The sequence below is a fragment of the Felis catus genome, chromosome C1, assembly GCF_018350175.1.
Source record: "Felis catus isolate Fca126 chromosome C1, F.catus_Fca126_mat1.0, whole genome shotgun sequence".
Classification (NCBI taxonomy): domain Eukaryota; kingdom Metazoa; phylum Chordata; class Mammalia; order Carnivora; family Felidae; genus Felis; species Felis catus.
The window spans coordinates 78661444-78674973 of NC_058375.1; the positions used below are offsets into that span (position 1 = coordinate 78661444).

The 13530-nt window shown below is 36.9% G+C and overlaps 1 protein-coding gene across 19 annotated transcripts in view; it reads right to left on the reverse strand.

The window, feature by feature from the left end:
* The window catches only part of EVI5 (ecotropic viral integration site 5), a 241613-nt gene that overhangs the window by 185844 nt on the left and 42239 nt on the right, over positions 1-13530 (reverse strand). Inside the window, exon 1 of one of the 19 annotated variants that reach the window (XM_045036196.1) lies at positions 2107-2217. The exons of 17 other annotated variants lie outside the window; for them this stretch is intronic. The gene's annotated coding sequence lies outside the window, so the exon portion shown is untranslated. Of the gene's footprint in view, positions 1-1837; positions 2001-2106; positions 2218-13530 lie in introns of those variants that run through there. One more of the 19 variants, XM_045036197.1, reaches the window with a different exon arrangement.

Here is a 13530-nt window from a genome sequence, read left to right on the forward strand (position 1 = left end):
TCATGATCTCACAAGTCTGTGAGTTCATGCCCTGCGTCGGGCTCTGGGCTGACAGCCTGGAGCCTGCTTGAGATTCTGTGTCTCCCTCTCTCTCTGCCCCTCCCCCATTCATGCTCTGTCTCTGTCTCAAAAATAAAAATAAACATTTAAAAAAAAAAAAAAAGACACCAAGACATAAACTCTACCCAGATTATTTTAGCAAATACTATTCTCTTCATAGGTTGTCCAAGGGTTTTCTTACCAGAATACACAGATAACTCTCTTTCTACCCCTCTGCCCCCATTTCCTCCACCACAACCCAGCAGGAAAATTTGATGTAAGGAAAAGATAAAATGGAAAAGGGATTCTAAGGTCATAGTTAAGCAACTCAATATGACACTGGAACTTCTAAGACAAAGATTTGATTACAAGTGCTGAAAAGGGCCAAAGTTTTATTAACTTAAGAACACTTGTCTGGGAATGCAAGCTGGGGCAGCCACTCTGGAAAACAGTATGGAGGTTCCTCAAAAAACTAAAAATAGAACTACCCTATGACCCAGCAATTGCACTACTAGGCATTTATCCAAGGGATACAGGTGTGCTGTTTCGAAGGGATACATGCACTCCCATTTTTATAGCAGCACTATCAACAATAGCCAAAGTATGGAAAGAGCCCAAATGTCCATCAATGGATGAATGGATAAAGAAGATGTGGTGTGTGTGTATATATATATATATATATATATATATATATATATATATATATACACACACACACAATGTATATATGTATATATATATATATGTATATATATATACACACACACACACAATGGAGTATTACTCGGCAATCAAAAAGAATGAAATCTTACCATTTGCAACTACGTGGATGGAACTGGAGGGTATTCTGCTAAGTGAAATTAGTCAGAGAAAGACAAAAATCATATGACTTCACTCATATGAGGACTTCAAGAGACAAAACAGATGAACATAAGGGAAGGGAAACAAAAATAATATAAAAACAGGGAGGGAGACAAAACAAAAGAGACTCATAAATATATGGAGAACAAACTGAGGGTTACAGGAGGGGTTGTGGGAGGGAGGATGGGCTAAATGGGTAAGGGGCACACTAAGGAATCTACTCCTGAAATAATTGTTTCACTATATGCTAACTAATTTGGATATAAGTTTTAAAAAATAAAAAATAAAATTAAAAAAAATAAAAATAAAATAATAATAGGGGGGAAAAAAGAATACTTGTCATTTTCAGTAACTCATTTTAGAACTTACTTCTCTTAGAAACAGTATTATAGAAGGGATAAGGGGACACTTTCTGTTGAGGGAAGAATCCCCAATAAAGACAAGAAGGATACAGTAGGGGACCCAAGGAAAAGAACCACAGGGCAGATCATTTAGGTTTCCAGGCAAAAGAAGTCCTTGACAGCGCATGGACCAGTGCACAGCTTCTCAACCCAAAAAGCCAGACAGGAACCAAGGACTAATTTAGCCAGTCTTCCTTTAAAAGGTCAGAGCCGTCTGTGGTAGGTAACAAGATAACCTACTATAATTTGCAATCCTACTGATTTTTTCTACATAAATACAACTACAAATTCAGTTGTAAAGATGGCACTAATTTGTATCTCTAAATCACAGTAATCAGAAAACCTGACGTAAAATTTACAGAAAAATGTTAACCTTTAATGATACCAACCATTAATTTCAAATATACTTACAACATTCAAAAATTAATACTTCACATTTTCATTATATAAAAGTTCTCTACCAGAGTTAATTGTAGAAAAGGCAAAAGATTCCTATTTTTTGCTTTCATTTATTAAAACAAATAAATTTACCATACCCCTTCTGCATACTGTAGCAACAGGCTTCCATTTAAAAAGTTTGGAATAAAAATAAAAAATAAAAAAAATAAAAAATAAAAAAATAAAAAATAAAAAGTTTGTAATAACCAAGAGCACAATCCTGACATCCTTTCAACCTAGCTGAAATTCAGCTAAAATGAGATTCAATCTAGAACTACTGAAGGCTCAACAACTCATCTTCAAATGTTAAATACTTAAATATAACTGGAGTATTTAACTGCAGTTGTACTTTGATAAAGTTTCATACTCATGGTTCCAGAAATTCCATAGGGCTCATTTTTCATATATCATCATGTTCTATTTTTCTTTTAACTCTACAGTACTTTTCTAAATCTCTACCCTACCACCTCTAAATCTCCTTCCCTCCTCCTATGGTAAACTGAGGTCATGAACATATAATAAATCTGACAATGCCATTACATCACAAAGTTCCTGTCTACCTCATAGAGGAGTTAAGCACTTACTTTTAAATATGAACATATTTTGAAAAGGTTAAAACCATCATTATAAACGTTTAGTAATCAGGCACAAATGACCACATATTGTAGGATTCCATTTAGATAAAATGTCCAGAATAGGCAAATTCAGAGACATAAAGTATATCAGTGGCTTCAAGGGGCTAGGAGAATGGCATAGGATTTATTTTTGGAAAGACAAAATGCTCTGGGATTCTACTGTGGTGATGGTTACACAACCGTGTGAATATACTAAATGCCACTGAACTGCACACTTTAAATGAGTGGATTTATACAATGTGAATTATATCTCAGTTTTAAAAGGGCTTAGTAAATCTCAGAAAACTACATAACATGATTCCAACCATACAAAAAAAGGCAAAATGATGGGGACAGTAAAAAGATCAGTAGTTGTTAAGGTTTGGGGAGGGATGAACAGGCAAAGAGCACAGAGGATTTTTAAGGTGGTAAAAATACTCTGTATAATACCATCATGATGGATATTTGTCATTACACACTTGATCAAATCCATACAATGCACAACACTAAGAGTGAACTCTAATGTAAACTACGGACTTTGGGTGATTATGAAGTGTCAATGTAGGAACATGACACATAAACCACTCTGTTGGGGAAGGCTGATAAAGGGGGAAGCCAAGCGTGTTGGAGGGCAGAAAGTGTACGGGAAATCTCTGTACTTTCCACTCAATTTTGCTGTGAATCTAAAACTGTTCTTAAAGAAAAAGTAAAATCTTAATAAAGTTTAGTAGGAATCTTATAGATTACTACAATATTTGAATAGTATATCCCATGAAAAACAATCATGGTTCCTCTATTGCTCTGTATTTTATTAGAAGTTATAAGGATACTCTTGAGGAACCTGGGTGGCTGAGTCGGTGAAGTGTCCGACTGTGGCTCAGGTCATGATCTCACAGTTCGTGGGTTCAAGTCTCGCGTGGGGTTCTGTGCTGGTGGTATGGAGCCTGCTTGGGATTTTCTCCCTCTCTGCCCCTCCCCTGCTTGTGCAAAATAAATAAATAAAAACGTAATTTAAAAAAAAAGTTATAAGGATACTCTTAACTGCCAGTAATTACTATTTTTATTTAATTTTTATTCCAGTATAGTTAACATAGTGTTATATTGGTTTTAGGTGTACAATATAGTGATTTAATAATTTTGTATGTTAATGTTTATCAACATAAGTAGCTCTTAATCCTCTTTACCTATTTTACCCACACACCCCCACCCACCCCCACTCTGGTAACCCGGTTGTTCTTGAGCCTATTTTTTGTCTTCTTTTTTCCCCTTTCTTCATTTGTTTCTTAAATTCCACATGAATGAAATCATATGCTATTTGTCTTTCTCTGACTTAATCTCACTTAGCATTATACTCTCTAGCTCCATCCATGTCACTGCAAATGGCAAGACTTCTTTTCATGGCTGAATAATATTCTAGTGTGTATACATATGTATATATGTGTGTACATATATGTATACATAAACATCTTTTTGTGTTAGTGTTTTCATATTCTTTGAACAAATACCCATTACTGGATCATATGGTAGTTCTACTTTTATTTTTTAATTTTTTTTAATGTTTATTTTTATTTTTGACAGAGAGCAGAGACATAGTACAAGCAGTGGAGGGGCAGGGAGAGAGGGAGACACAAAATCTGAAGAATGCTCCAGGCTTTGAGCTGTCAGCACAGAGCCCAACATGGGGCTCGACCCCACAAACTGTGAGATCATGACCTGAGACTAAGTCAGACACAACCAATTGAGCCACCCAGGTGCCCCTGTATTTTTATAAGGAAGCTCCATACTGTTTTCCACAGTGGCTGCACCAATTTGCATTCTCACCAACAGGGCAAAACAGTTCATTTTTCTCCACATCCTGGCCAACACTTGTTTCTTGTGTTTTTATTTTAGCCATTCTGACTTGTATGAGGTGCTATCTCATTGTAGTTTTGATCTGCATTTCTGTGATGAGTGACATTGAGAATCTTTCAATGTGTCTGTTGACCATCTATATGTCATTGGTGGAGAAATGTCTGTTCATGTCTTCTGCTTATTTTTAAATTGCATTTATTATTTGGGTGCTGAGTTGTGTAAGTTCTTTATGTATTTTGGACACTAACCTTTTGTCAGACATGTCATTTGCAAGTATTTTCTTCCATTCAGTAAGTTGCCTTTTAGTTTTGTTGATTGGTTCCTTTGCTGTGCAGTTTTTACTTTTACATAATCCCAATAGCTTTTTTTTTTTTTTTTGCTTTTGTTTCTCTTACCTCAGGAGACATATCTAGAAAAATGTTGCTATGGCCAATGTCAGAAATTACTGCCTGTGCTCTCTTCAAGGATTTTAATGGTTTCAGGTTCACATTTAGATCTTTAATCCAATTTTTGTGTATGGTGTAAGAAATGGCCTAGTTTCATTACTTTGCATGATGCTGTCCAGTTTTCCTAACACCATTAGTTGAAGAGACTGTCTTTTTCTCATTGCATATTCTTGCCTCCTTTTTTGCAGATTAAATGACAATCATGGGTTTATTTCTGAGCTCTCTATTTTATTCCACTGATCTATGTGTCTATATTTTATGCCAATACCATACTGTTTTGATTACTACAGCTTTGTAGTATATCTTGAAGTCGAAGGTTGTGACACCTCCAACTTTTTTTTTCTTCAACGTTTATTTATTTTTTGGGGGACAGAGAGAGACAGAGCATGAACGGGGGAGGGGCAGAGAGAGAGGGAGACACAGAATCGGAAACAGGCTCCAGGCTCCGAGCCATCAGCCCAGAGCCCGACGCGGGGCTGGAACTCACGGACCGCGAGATCATGATCTGGCTGAAGCCGGACACTTAACCGACTGCGCCACCCAGGCGCCCCACCTCCAACTTTTTTAATTCTTCAAGATTGTTATGGCAGGGCACCTGGGTGGCTCAGTCAGTTAGGTGTCCAACTTCAGCTCAGGTCATGGTCTCGTAGTTTATGAGTTCAAGCCCTGCATCAGGCTCTGTGCCAACAGCTCAGAGTTGGAGCCTATTTCGGATTCTGTATCTCCCTTTCTCTGCCCCTCCCCCACTCTTGCTCTGTCTCTTCTCTGCCTCTCTCCCCCCCACTCAAAAATAAACATTAAAAATTTTTACTGTACACACTGTATGTTAGTCAATTTGACAATAAATTATATTTAAAAAAATAACAAAAACAGGGGCGCCTGGGTGGCTCAGTCAGTTAAGCGTCCAACCTCAGCTCAGGTTATGATCTCACAGTCCGTGAGTTCGAGCCCTGCATTGGGCTCTGTGCTGACAGCTCAGAGCCTGGAGCCTGCTTCAGATTCTGTGTCTCCCTCTCTCTCTGCCCCTTCCCTGCTCATGCTCTGTCTCAAAAATAAATAATAAAATTTTTTGAAAGAAAGAAAGAAAGAAAGAAAGAAAGAAAGAAAGAAAGAAAGAAAGAAAGAAAGAAAGAAAGAAAGAAAGAAAGAAAGAAAAAGAGAAAGGAAGATCGTTACAGCTATTCGAGGTCTTTTGTGGCTCCAAATTTTAAGATTTATTGTTCTAGTTCTGTGAATGTTGTTATCTTGATAGAGACTACATTAAATCTGTAGACTTCTTTGAGTAGTATAGACATTTAAGAGTATCTTCCAATTCATGAGTATGGAAAGTCTTTCTATTTGTTTATGCCATCTTCAATTTCTCTCGTCAATATTTTATACTTTCAGAATACAAGTCTTTCCTCTCCTTGGCTAAGTTTATTCCTAAGTATTTTATTATTATTCGTACAATTGTAAATGGAATTTTCTTAATTTCTCTTTCTGTTGCTTCATTATTGATGTACAGAAATGCAATGGATTTCTGAATATTGATTCATATCCTGCAACCTTACTAAATTAATCAGTTCTAGTCGTTTTTTGGTGGACTGTTTAGGGTTTTCTATATAAGGTATGTCATCTGCAAAGTCAGTTTTACTTCTTCCTTACCAATTTGAACGCCTTTTATTCCTTTTTTTTTCTTGTCTGACTGCTGTGCTTAGGACTTCCAATGCTGTGAATAAAAGTGGTAAGAGTAGACATCCTTGTCTTGTTCCTGACCTCAGGGGAAAGAGCTCTGTTTTTCACCACTGAGTATGATGTTACCTGTGAGTTTTTCATATATGGCCTTGATTATATTGAGGTATGTTTTCCTCTAAATCTACTTAATTGAGGGATTTTATCCTGAATGGGTGTTATACTTTATCAAATGATTCTTCTGCATCTATTAAAATTATCACATGGTTTTTATCCTTTCTCTCGTTATGTGATGTTACCAAGTTGATTGATTTGCAAATATTGAACCATCCTTGCAAACTAGGAATAAATCCCACTTGATCATGGTAAATGACTTTTTTAAGTATTGTTAGGTCTGGTTTGCCATTTTGAAGACTTTTACATTTATATTCATCAGAGATAGTGACGCATAGTTCTGTTTTTTTTATACTGTCATTATCTGGTTTTTTTTATCTGGGTAATGCTGGCCTCATGGAATCAATTTGGAAGCTTTCCTTCCTCTTCTATTTTCTGGAATAGTTTGAGAAAAATAGGTATTAATTCTTCTTTAAATGTCTGGTAGAATTCCCCTATGAAACTATCTGGTCCTGGACTTTAGCTTATTAAGTTTTTTTGTTTTGTTTTGCTTTTTGGGTTTTTATTTATTTATTTTTATTCTTTATTTGAGAGAAAGAGAGTGCAAGTGGGGGAGGAACAGAGAGGGAAGAAGACACAGAATGCGAAGCAAGCTCCAGGCTCTGAGCTGTCAGCACAGAGCCCAATGCTGGGCTCAAATCCACATGCTGTGGGATCATGACCTGAGCAGAAGTCAGATGCTTAACCAACTGAGCCACCCAGGCACCCTTATTAAGTTTTTGATCACTGATTCAATTTCATTGCTAGTAACTGGTCTGTTCAAACTTTCTAATTTTTCCTGATTCAGTTTTGGAACGTTGTATGTTTCTAGAAATTTATCCATTTCTTCTAGGTTGTCTAATTTGGGGGGCATATAATTTTTCATAATGTTGTCTTATAATCCTTTGTATTTCTGTAGCATCCAGTTGTTACTCCTCTTTCATTTCTGATGTCTGATGTTGAGTTTTTTTTTTTTTGAGAAGTCCAGCTAAAGATGTATCGATTTTGTTGATATTCCCAAAGAGTCAGCTCCTGCTTTCATTGATCAGTTCTACTATTTTTTGTTTTTGTTTTGTTTGTTTTTAGTTTCTATTATTTCTGCTCTAATCTTTACTATTTTCCTCCTTCTATGGTTTTGGATTTTGTTCTTTTTCTAGTTCCTTTAGATGTAAAGTTAGATTGTTTGATTTTTTTTTTATTAATTTGGTAGTTTGAGATTTTTCTTGCTTCTTGATGTAGGTCTGTATTGCTACAGACTTGCCTTTTAGAACAGCTTTTGCTGTTTCCCAAAGATTTAGGGCTGTTTTGCTTTCATTTTGTCTCCATGTAATTTTTGATTTCCCTTTATTGTTTAGTAGCATGCTATTTAACCTCCATGTACTTGTGTTCTTTCCAGATTTTTTTTCCTGTTGATTTCTAGTTTCATAGCATTGTGGCTGAAAAGATGAATGTTAGGATTTTGATTTTTTTTTTTTTTTAATTTGTTGAGACTTGTTTTGTGGCCTAACATGTGATCTATTCTGGATAATGTCCATATGCATGTGAAAAGAATGTGTATTCTGCTGTTTTAGGATGGAATGTTCTGAATAATTAGTTAAATCCATCTGATCCAATGTGTCATTCAAAGCCACCGTTTCCTTGCTGATTTTGTTTAGACGACCAAATCCTCTATTATTTTATTACTATCCATTATTTATGTTTGTTATTAGCTGCTTTATATATTTGGGTGCTTCCATGTTGGGTGCATAAATGTTTACATCTGTTGTATCTTCTTATAAGATTGTTACCTTTATGATTATATGGTGTCCTTCTTTGGTTCTTGGTACAGTCTTTGTTTTAAAGTCTATTTTGTCTGATAAGAGTATTTCTACCCCACTTTTCATATCCATTTGCATGATAAATACTTCTCCATCCTTTCACTATCAATATGCACGTGACTTTAGGTCTGAAATTAGACTCTTGTAGGCAGCATATAGATGGGTCTTTTTTTTTTTTTTTAAATTCAATCACCCTACATCTTTTGATTGGAACATTTAGTCCATTTATATTCAGACTAATTATTGCTAGGTATGTATTTATTGCCATTTTGTTACTTGTTTTATGGTTGTTTTTTAGTTCTTCTCTATTCTCTTCTTCCCTTGCTCTCTTCTCTCATGATTAGTTGGCTTTTTTTGGTGATATTCTTGGGATTCCTTTCTCTTACTTTTTTCCTATCTATTATCAGTTTTTAATTTGTGGTTACCATTCAGATTGCATATAACATCTTTTGCATATACCAGTCTATATTAGGTTGATGGTTACTTAAGTCTAAACCTATTCTTTACTCTTCTCTCTCTCCTCCCACCACACTTTAGGTATACGGTGTCATACTTTACATCCTATTATTTGTGAATCCTTTCACTGATTTTTACAGATACACTTATTTTTACTGTCTTTGCAGTTCCCACTTTAACTTTTATTATTATCTTATTTCAGAGAGAAAACACACACAAACAGGGGTAAAGGGGACAGGGAGAAAGAAAGAGAACATCTTAAGCAGGCTCTACCCCCCAGCACAGAGCCTGATGTGGGACTGGATCCCATGACCCTGGGATCATGACCTGAGATAAAATTAAGGGTTGGATACTCAAACGTCTGAGCCAACCAGATGCCCCACGTGCTTCCGACTTTTCTTACTCTTACTTATGGTCTTTCCTTTCCACTCAGAGTCCCCTTTAACATTTTTTGTAGTGGTCATGAACTCCTTTAGCTTTATTTTTTCTGGGAAATTCTTGATCTCTTCTTCTGTTCTGAATGATAGCCTTGCTGGATAGGGTACTCTTGGCTGCAGGCTTTTTTCCTTTTAGCACTTTGAATATATCATGCCACTTCTATCTGGTCTGCAAAGGTTTTGCTGAAAAATCTGCTGATAGTCATATGGGGTTGCCCTTGTATGTAACAGTTTTCTTTTTTCTCACTACTTTTAAATTCTCTCTTTATTACTACTTTTTGCCATTTTATTACTATGTGTCTGCCATGGACCTCTTCACTTGGATTTTATGACTATGTCAACCAATAATGAACATCAAAAGTGATTACGAAAAGGGGGCGCCTGGGTGGCGCAGTCGGTTAAGCGTCCGACTTCAGCCAGGTCACGATCTCGCGGTCCGGGAGTTCGAGCCCTGCGTCGGGCTCTGGGCTGATGGCTCAGAGCCTGAAGCCTGTTTCCGATTCTGTGTCTCCCTCTCTCTCTGCCCCTCCCCCGTTCATGCTCTGTCTCTCTCTGTCCCAAAAATAAATAAACATTGAAAAAAAAATTTTTTTAAAGTGATTACAAAAAGAAGAAAAAAGTGATTACAAAGACTCACTTTGGAGACCCAGCAAACATGCTGTTGAGAAACAGCCCACATAGGGTCAAGTATAGGCTATTCTGGCTAACAGCCCCGCTGAGGTCCTAGCATCAACCACTAGACAGGAGTGTAAATACACCATCAAATGATTCTCTACCCTAGATAGAGTCAACCTCAGCCCTGAGTCTTCCCAGTCTACTTCTCAGTAATCTCCCTTCTCCTAATGCTCTGTCCAAATTCCTCACCCACAGAATACATGGACATACTGAAACAACTATTTTAAACCACTAAGTTTTATGGTAGTTTGCTATACCACTATATGAACTGGAAGAGTATCATAGGATCTTGCAAAACAAAAACATTCGATAATGCTTAAAATGAAATGAAACCAAGAAATTAAAATATAAAGTAAGACATCATTCTGAAATTGTTTTTGAGGGGATGGTGGGCTCACATAGTTGAGAAAAAACATCTTTTTATATACCTGTAGTGTGATATAAGTAGAAACAAGGGCAGTACACCAAGAAAACATATGACATTAGAACCAGAAAATTAGATTAATGTTTGGAGGCCTGAGAGAACAGCATTTAATTTAGTTAGGAAATTTTACTATTGATTTGTGGCTCAGAGTCAAATGCATTTAAACCACATCATTACTTTTCCACTGCTGTTAAAATGGCATTTTGATTAGTATGCTAAAGCAATGCCAAGAAATAAGAATTTCAAGACAGGCTTTTGTTTTACAAGTTGAGTGTTTATTTAAAGAACCTTGTTGGGGCGCCTGGGTGGCGCAGTCAGTTGAGCATCCGACTTCAGCCAGGTCACGATCTTGCGGTCCGTGAGTTCGAGCCCCGCGTCGGGCTCTGGGCTGATGGCTCGGAGCCTGGAGCCTGTTTCCAATTCTGTGTCTCCCTCTCTCTCTGCCCCTCGCCCGTTCATGCTCTGTCTCTCTCTGTCCCAAAAATAAATAAACGTTGAAAAAAAAATTAAAAAAAAAAAAAAAGAACCTTGTTTTTTTAATTATTTATTTTGAGAGAAAGAGAGAGAGCACACACATGGGACGGACAGAGAGGGAGAGAGAGAATCCCACACAGGCTCCATGCTGTTAGTGCAGACTCCAATGCAGGGCTTGATCCCATGAACCATAAGACCATCATCTGAGCCTAAACCAAGAGTCAGACGCCTGACCAACTGAGCCACCCAGGCACCCCCTGTTGTTTTTTTAAGAATCTTGGTTGTTTTTATATTGAACTGACTTTTTTATTTAAATAGACTCCATGCCTAGCATGGAGCCCAACACAGGGCTTGAACTCACAACCTTGTGATCAAGACCTGAGCTGAGATTAAGAGTTGGACACTTAACCAACTGAGTCAGCCAGGTGCCCCAAGCATCTTATTTTCTTGAGTGATATAATTAACTTAAACACCTTATTATAAATATTTATATTTTCACTAAGAGACTAAAAAAAAGGAGAAACATATCAGTAAAGATATCCAAAAGAGTTTAGTTCAATGGCAAAACAATTTGTAATTAAATTTACATTTAAAAATTTTAGGTCATAGCTATAAAAAGGAATGAAGTACTGACATTCTATAACATGGATTAATCATGAAAACATTATGCTAAATCAAAAAAGCCAGTCACAAAATACCACATATCATGATTCCATTTGTAAGAAATGTACAGAATAAGCATTATGTATAGACAGAAAGTTGATTAGTGATTGCTTAGGACTGGGGAGAGTGGAGGGATAGGGAGCTATAACTAAGGAGTACAAGGTTTCTTTTTGAGGTAATGAAACGTTCTAAAGTTTTCTTTAATTATGGATGCATAATCTGGATAAACTAAAAGCCACTGACCTGTACACTTTAAATGGATAAATTGTATAGTATGTGAATCATGTATCAAGGAAGCAGTTTTTAAAATTTTTTATGTATGAACAAATTTCTCCATAAAAATACAGCAGATTATGCAGGGAATGCCTGACAACCTCCTCACCTCTAATCAAGTTTACATTTTTGAACATGTCCACTCTAAAACCTTCTGAACTGCTTCACTCTGGACTAGTTGCTCTCTACACCTGGTGCTCAACTGTCATCCAGGGATCTCCCTTCACTGTGATCCAGGTATTTCCTTCATGTCTCTTTGCATTGGATAATATTTCCTAAATCCTTTGCGTCTTCCTTTTTCTTAATACATTCTCTCATTTTGGTGGGACACCTCCTCTCCAAGCTTCCTAAAAAGTAAAACTGAGACACTGCCTATGTAAAAATACCTTTATTCTACTCTAACACTTGAAAGTTCTGAGAGTTCAGCTTCATTATAAACTAAATTAGAAATAATTTTCCCTCAGAGTTTTGAAGATACTGACTTCAGTTTTCTTCCACCTTCCATTATCTTTGTTAAAGAGTCTGAAACCACTCTAATTCTATTAATTAGCCTGTTTCCCTTAAAATCTGGGAACTCCATCTTCTCTTTAGCCTCTTAGTTGTTAAAGTTTGCAATGAAATGCTTTGACATAAATATGTATATATTTACTTTTTATTGTGTTTAGCACTTTGATGGGCTCTTCTGAGTTTTCCTGATTTCTCTGATGATATACTACCTGTATTTCCACTCTCTCTCAAATTCTTATTATTCAACTATTAACTATTATACTTCTTGGGCTGGCTTTCTGATTTCACCTTTCCTCCCAACGTAATCACTACTTTCCAAAAGTCCTTATTTCACACAGCCTCGCTTGATATTGTTACAAGCAGGACCCCTTCGTGGTTGAGCACTGGGACTTTGACATTAGAGATCTGGGTTCAACACCAGTTCCTCTACTTACTGCTAATATTAAGCCTCAGCTTCTTATTTACAAACTAGAGATGATAATAATAAATAAAATACACACAAAGTACTAAGCATATGTCTAGCACTCAATAAATGCAGCTATTTTCATACTATCTTTTTTTTCTTCTCCTACTTACTTCTCATGGCTTTTATGACATGTTCTTAGGGTTTTCCTTCTACTTCTCAGTAATCTTCTGTTGGATCCTTTCTATGCTTTATCAGATGTTGTCCTCCACAAAACTATCTTTGGCCACCTCTTTTTTATTCTAGGCTGGATCAAATACAAACTCTGTACCCAAGTTCTAGTCATCTCTACGACTTACTAGCTGTGTGACCCAGGGCAATTTACCTAACCAATTGATGTCTCAATCCTTCATCTGAAAAATGTGGATTAACAAGCATATCTAAACAAAGACTAAAGGAGTTTGTGACCACTAAACCAGCCCCGCAAGAAGTATTAAAGGGGACTCTTTGGAGGGGGACGAGTTAAGATGGTGGAGAAGTAGGCGGACTGGGATTTCCCTTGTTCCTCAAACACAACTGTATTGAGGTCAGAACACTTGAAATACCCAATAAATCAGTTTGCGGGGTGACAGAAAAATCTTCACAGGTGGAGGGAGACAGCTTGGCAGGACTGAGGTGCGTGTATGCAAAATGGGGGACATAGAGCAGCATGGGCACTGAAGGGAGGGATCACCTTCTGTGGAGAGAGAAAGGGACAGAAAGAGAGGCTGTGCATTGTGGTTTTGTGTTAGGACAAGAGGAAATCCTCTCCAGACCATGGACTGATTTATGAGAAATACAGAGAGTACCAGTCTCCACTCTGCAAACAGCTTTAGTTGCTGAAGAATGGAATTATCAAAAATGCCCAACTTTCTCTGGACACAAGTT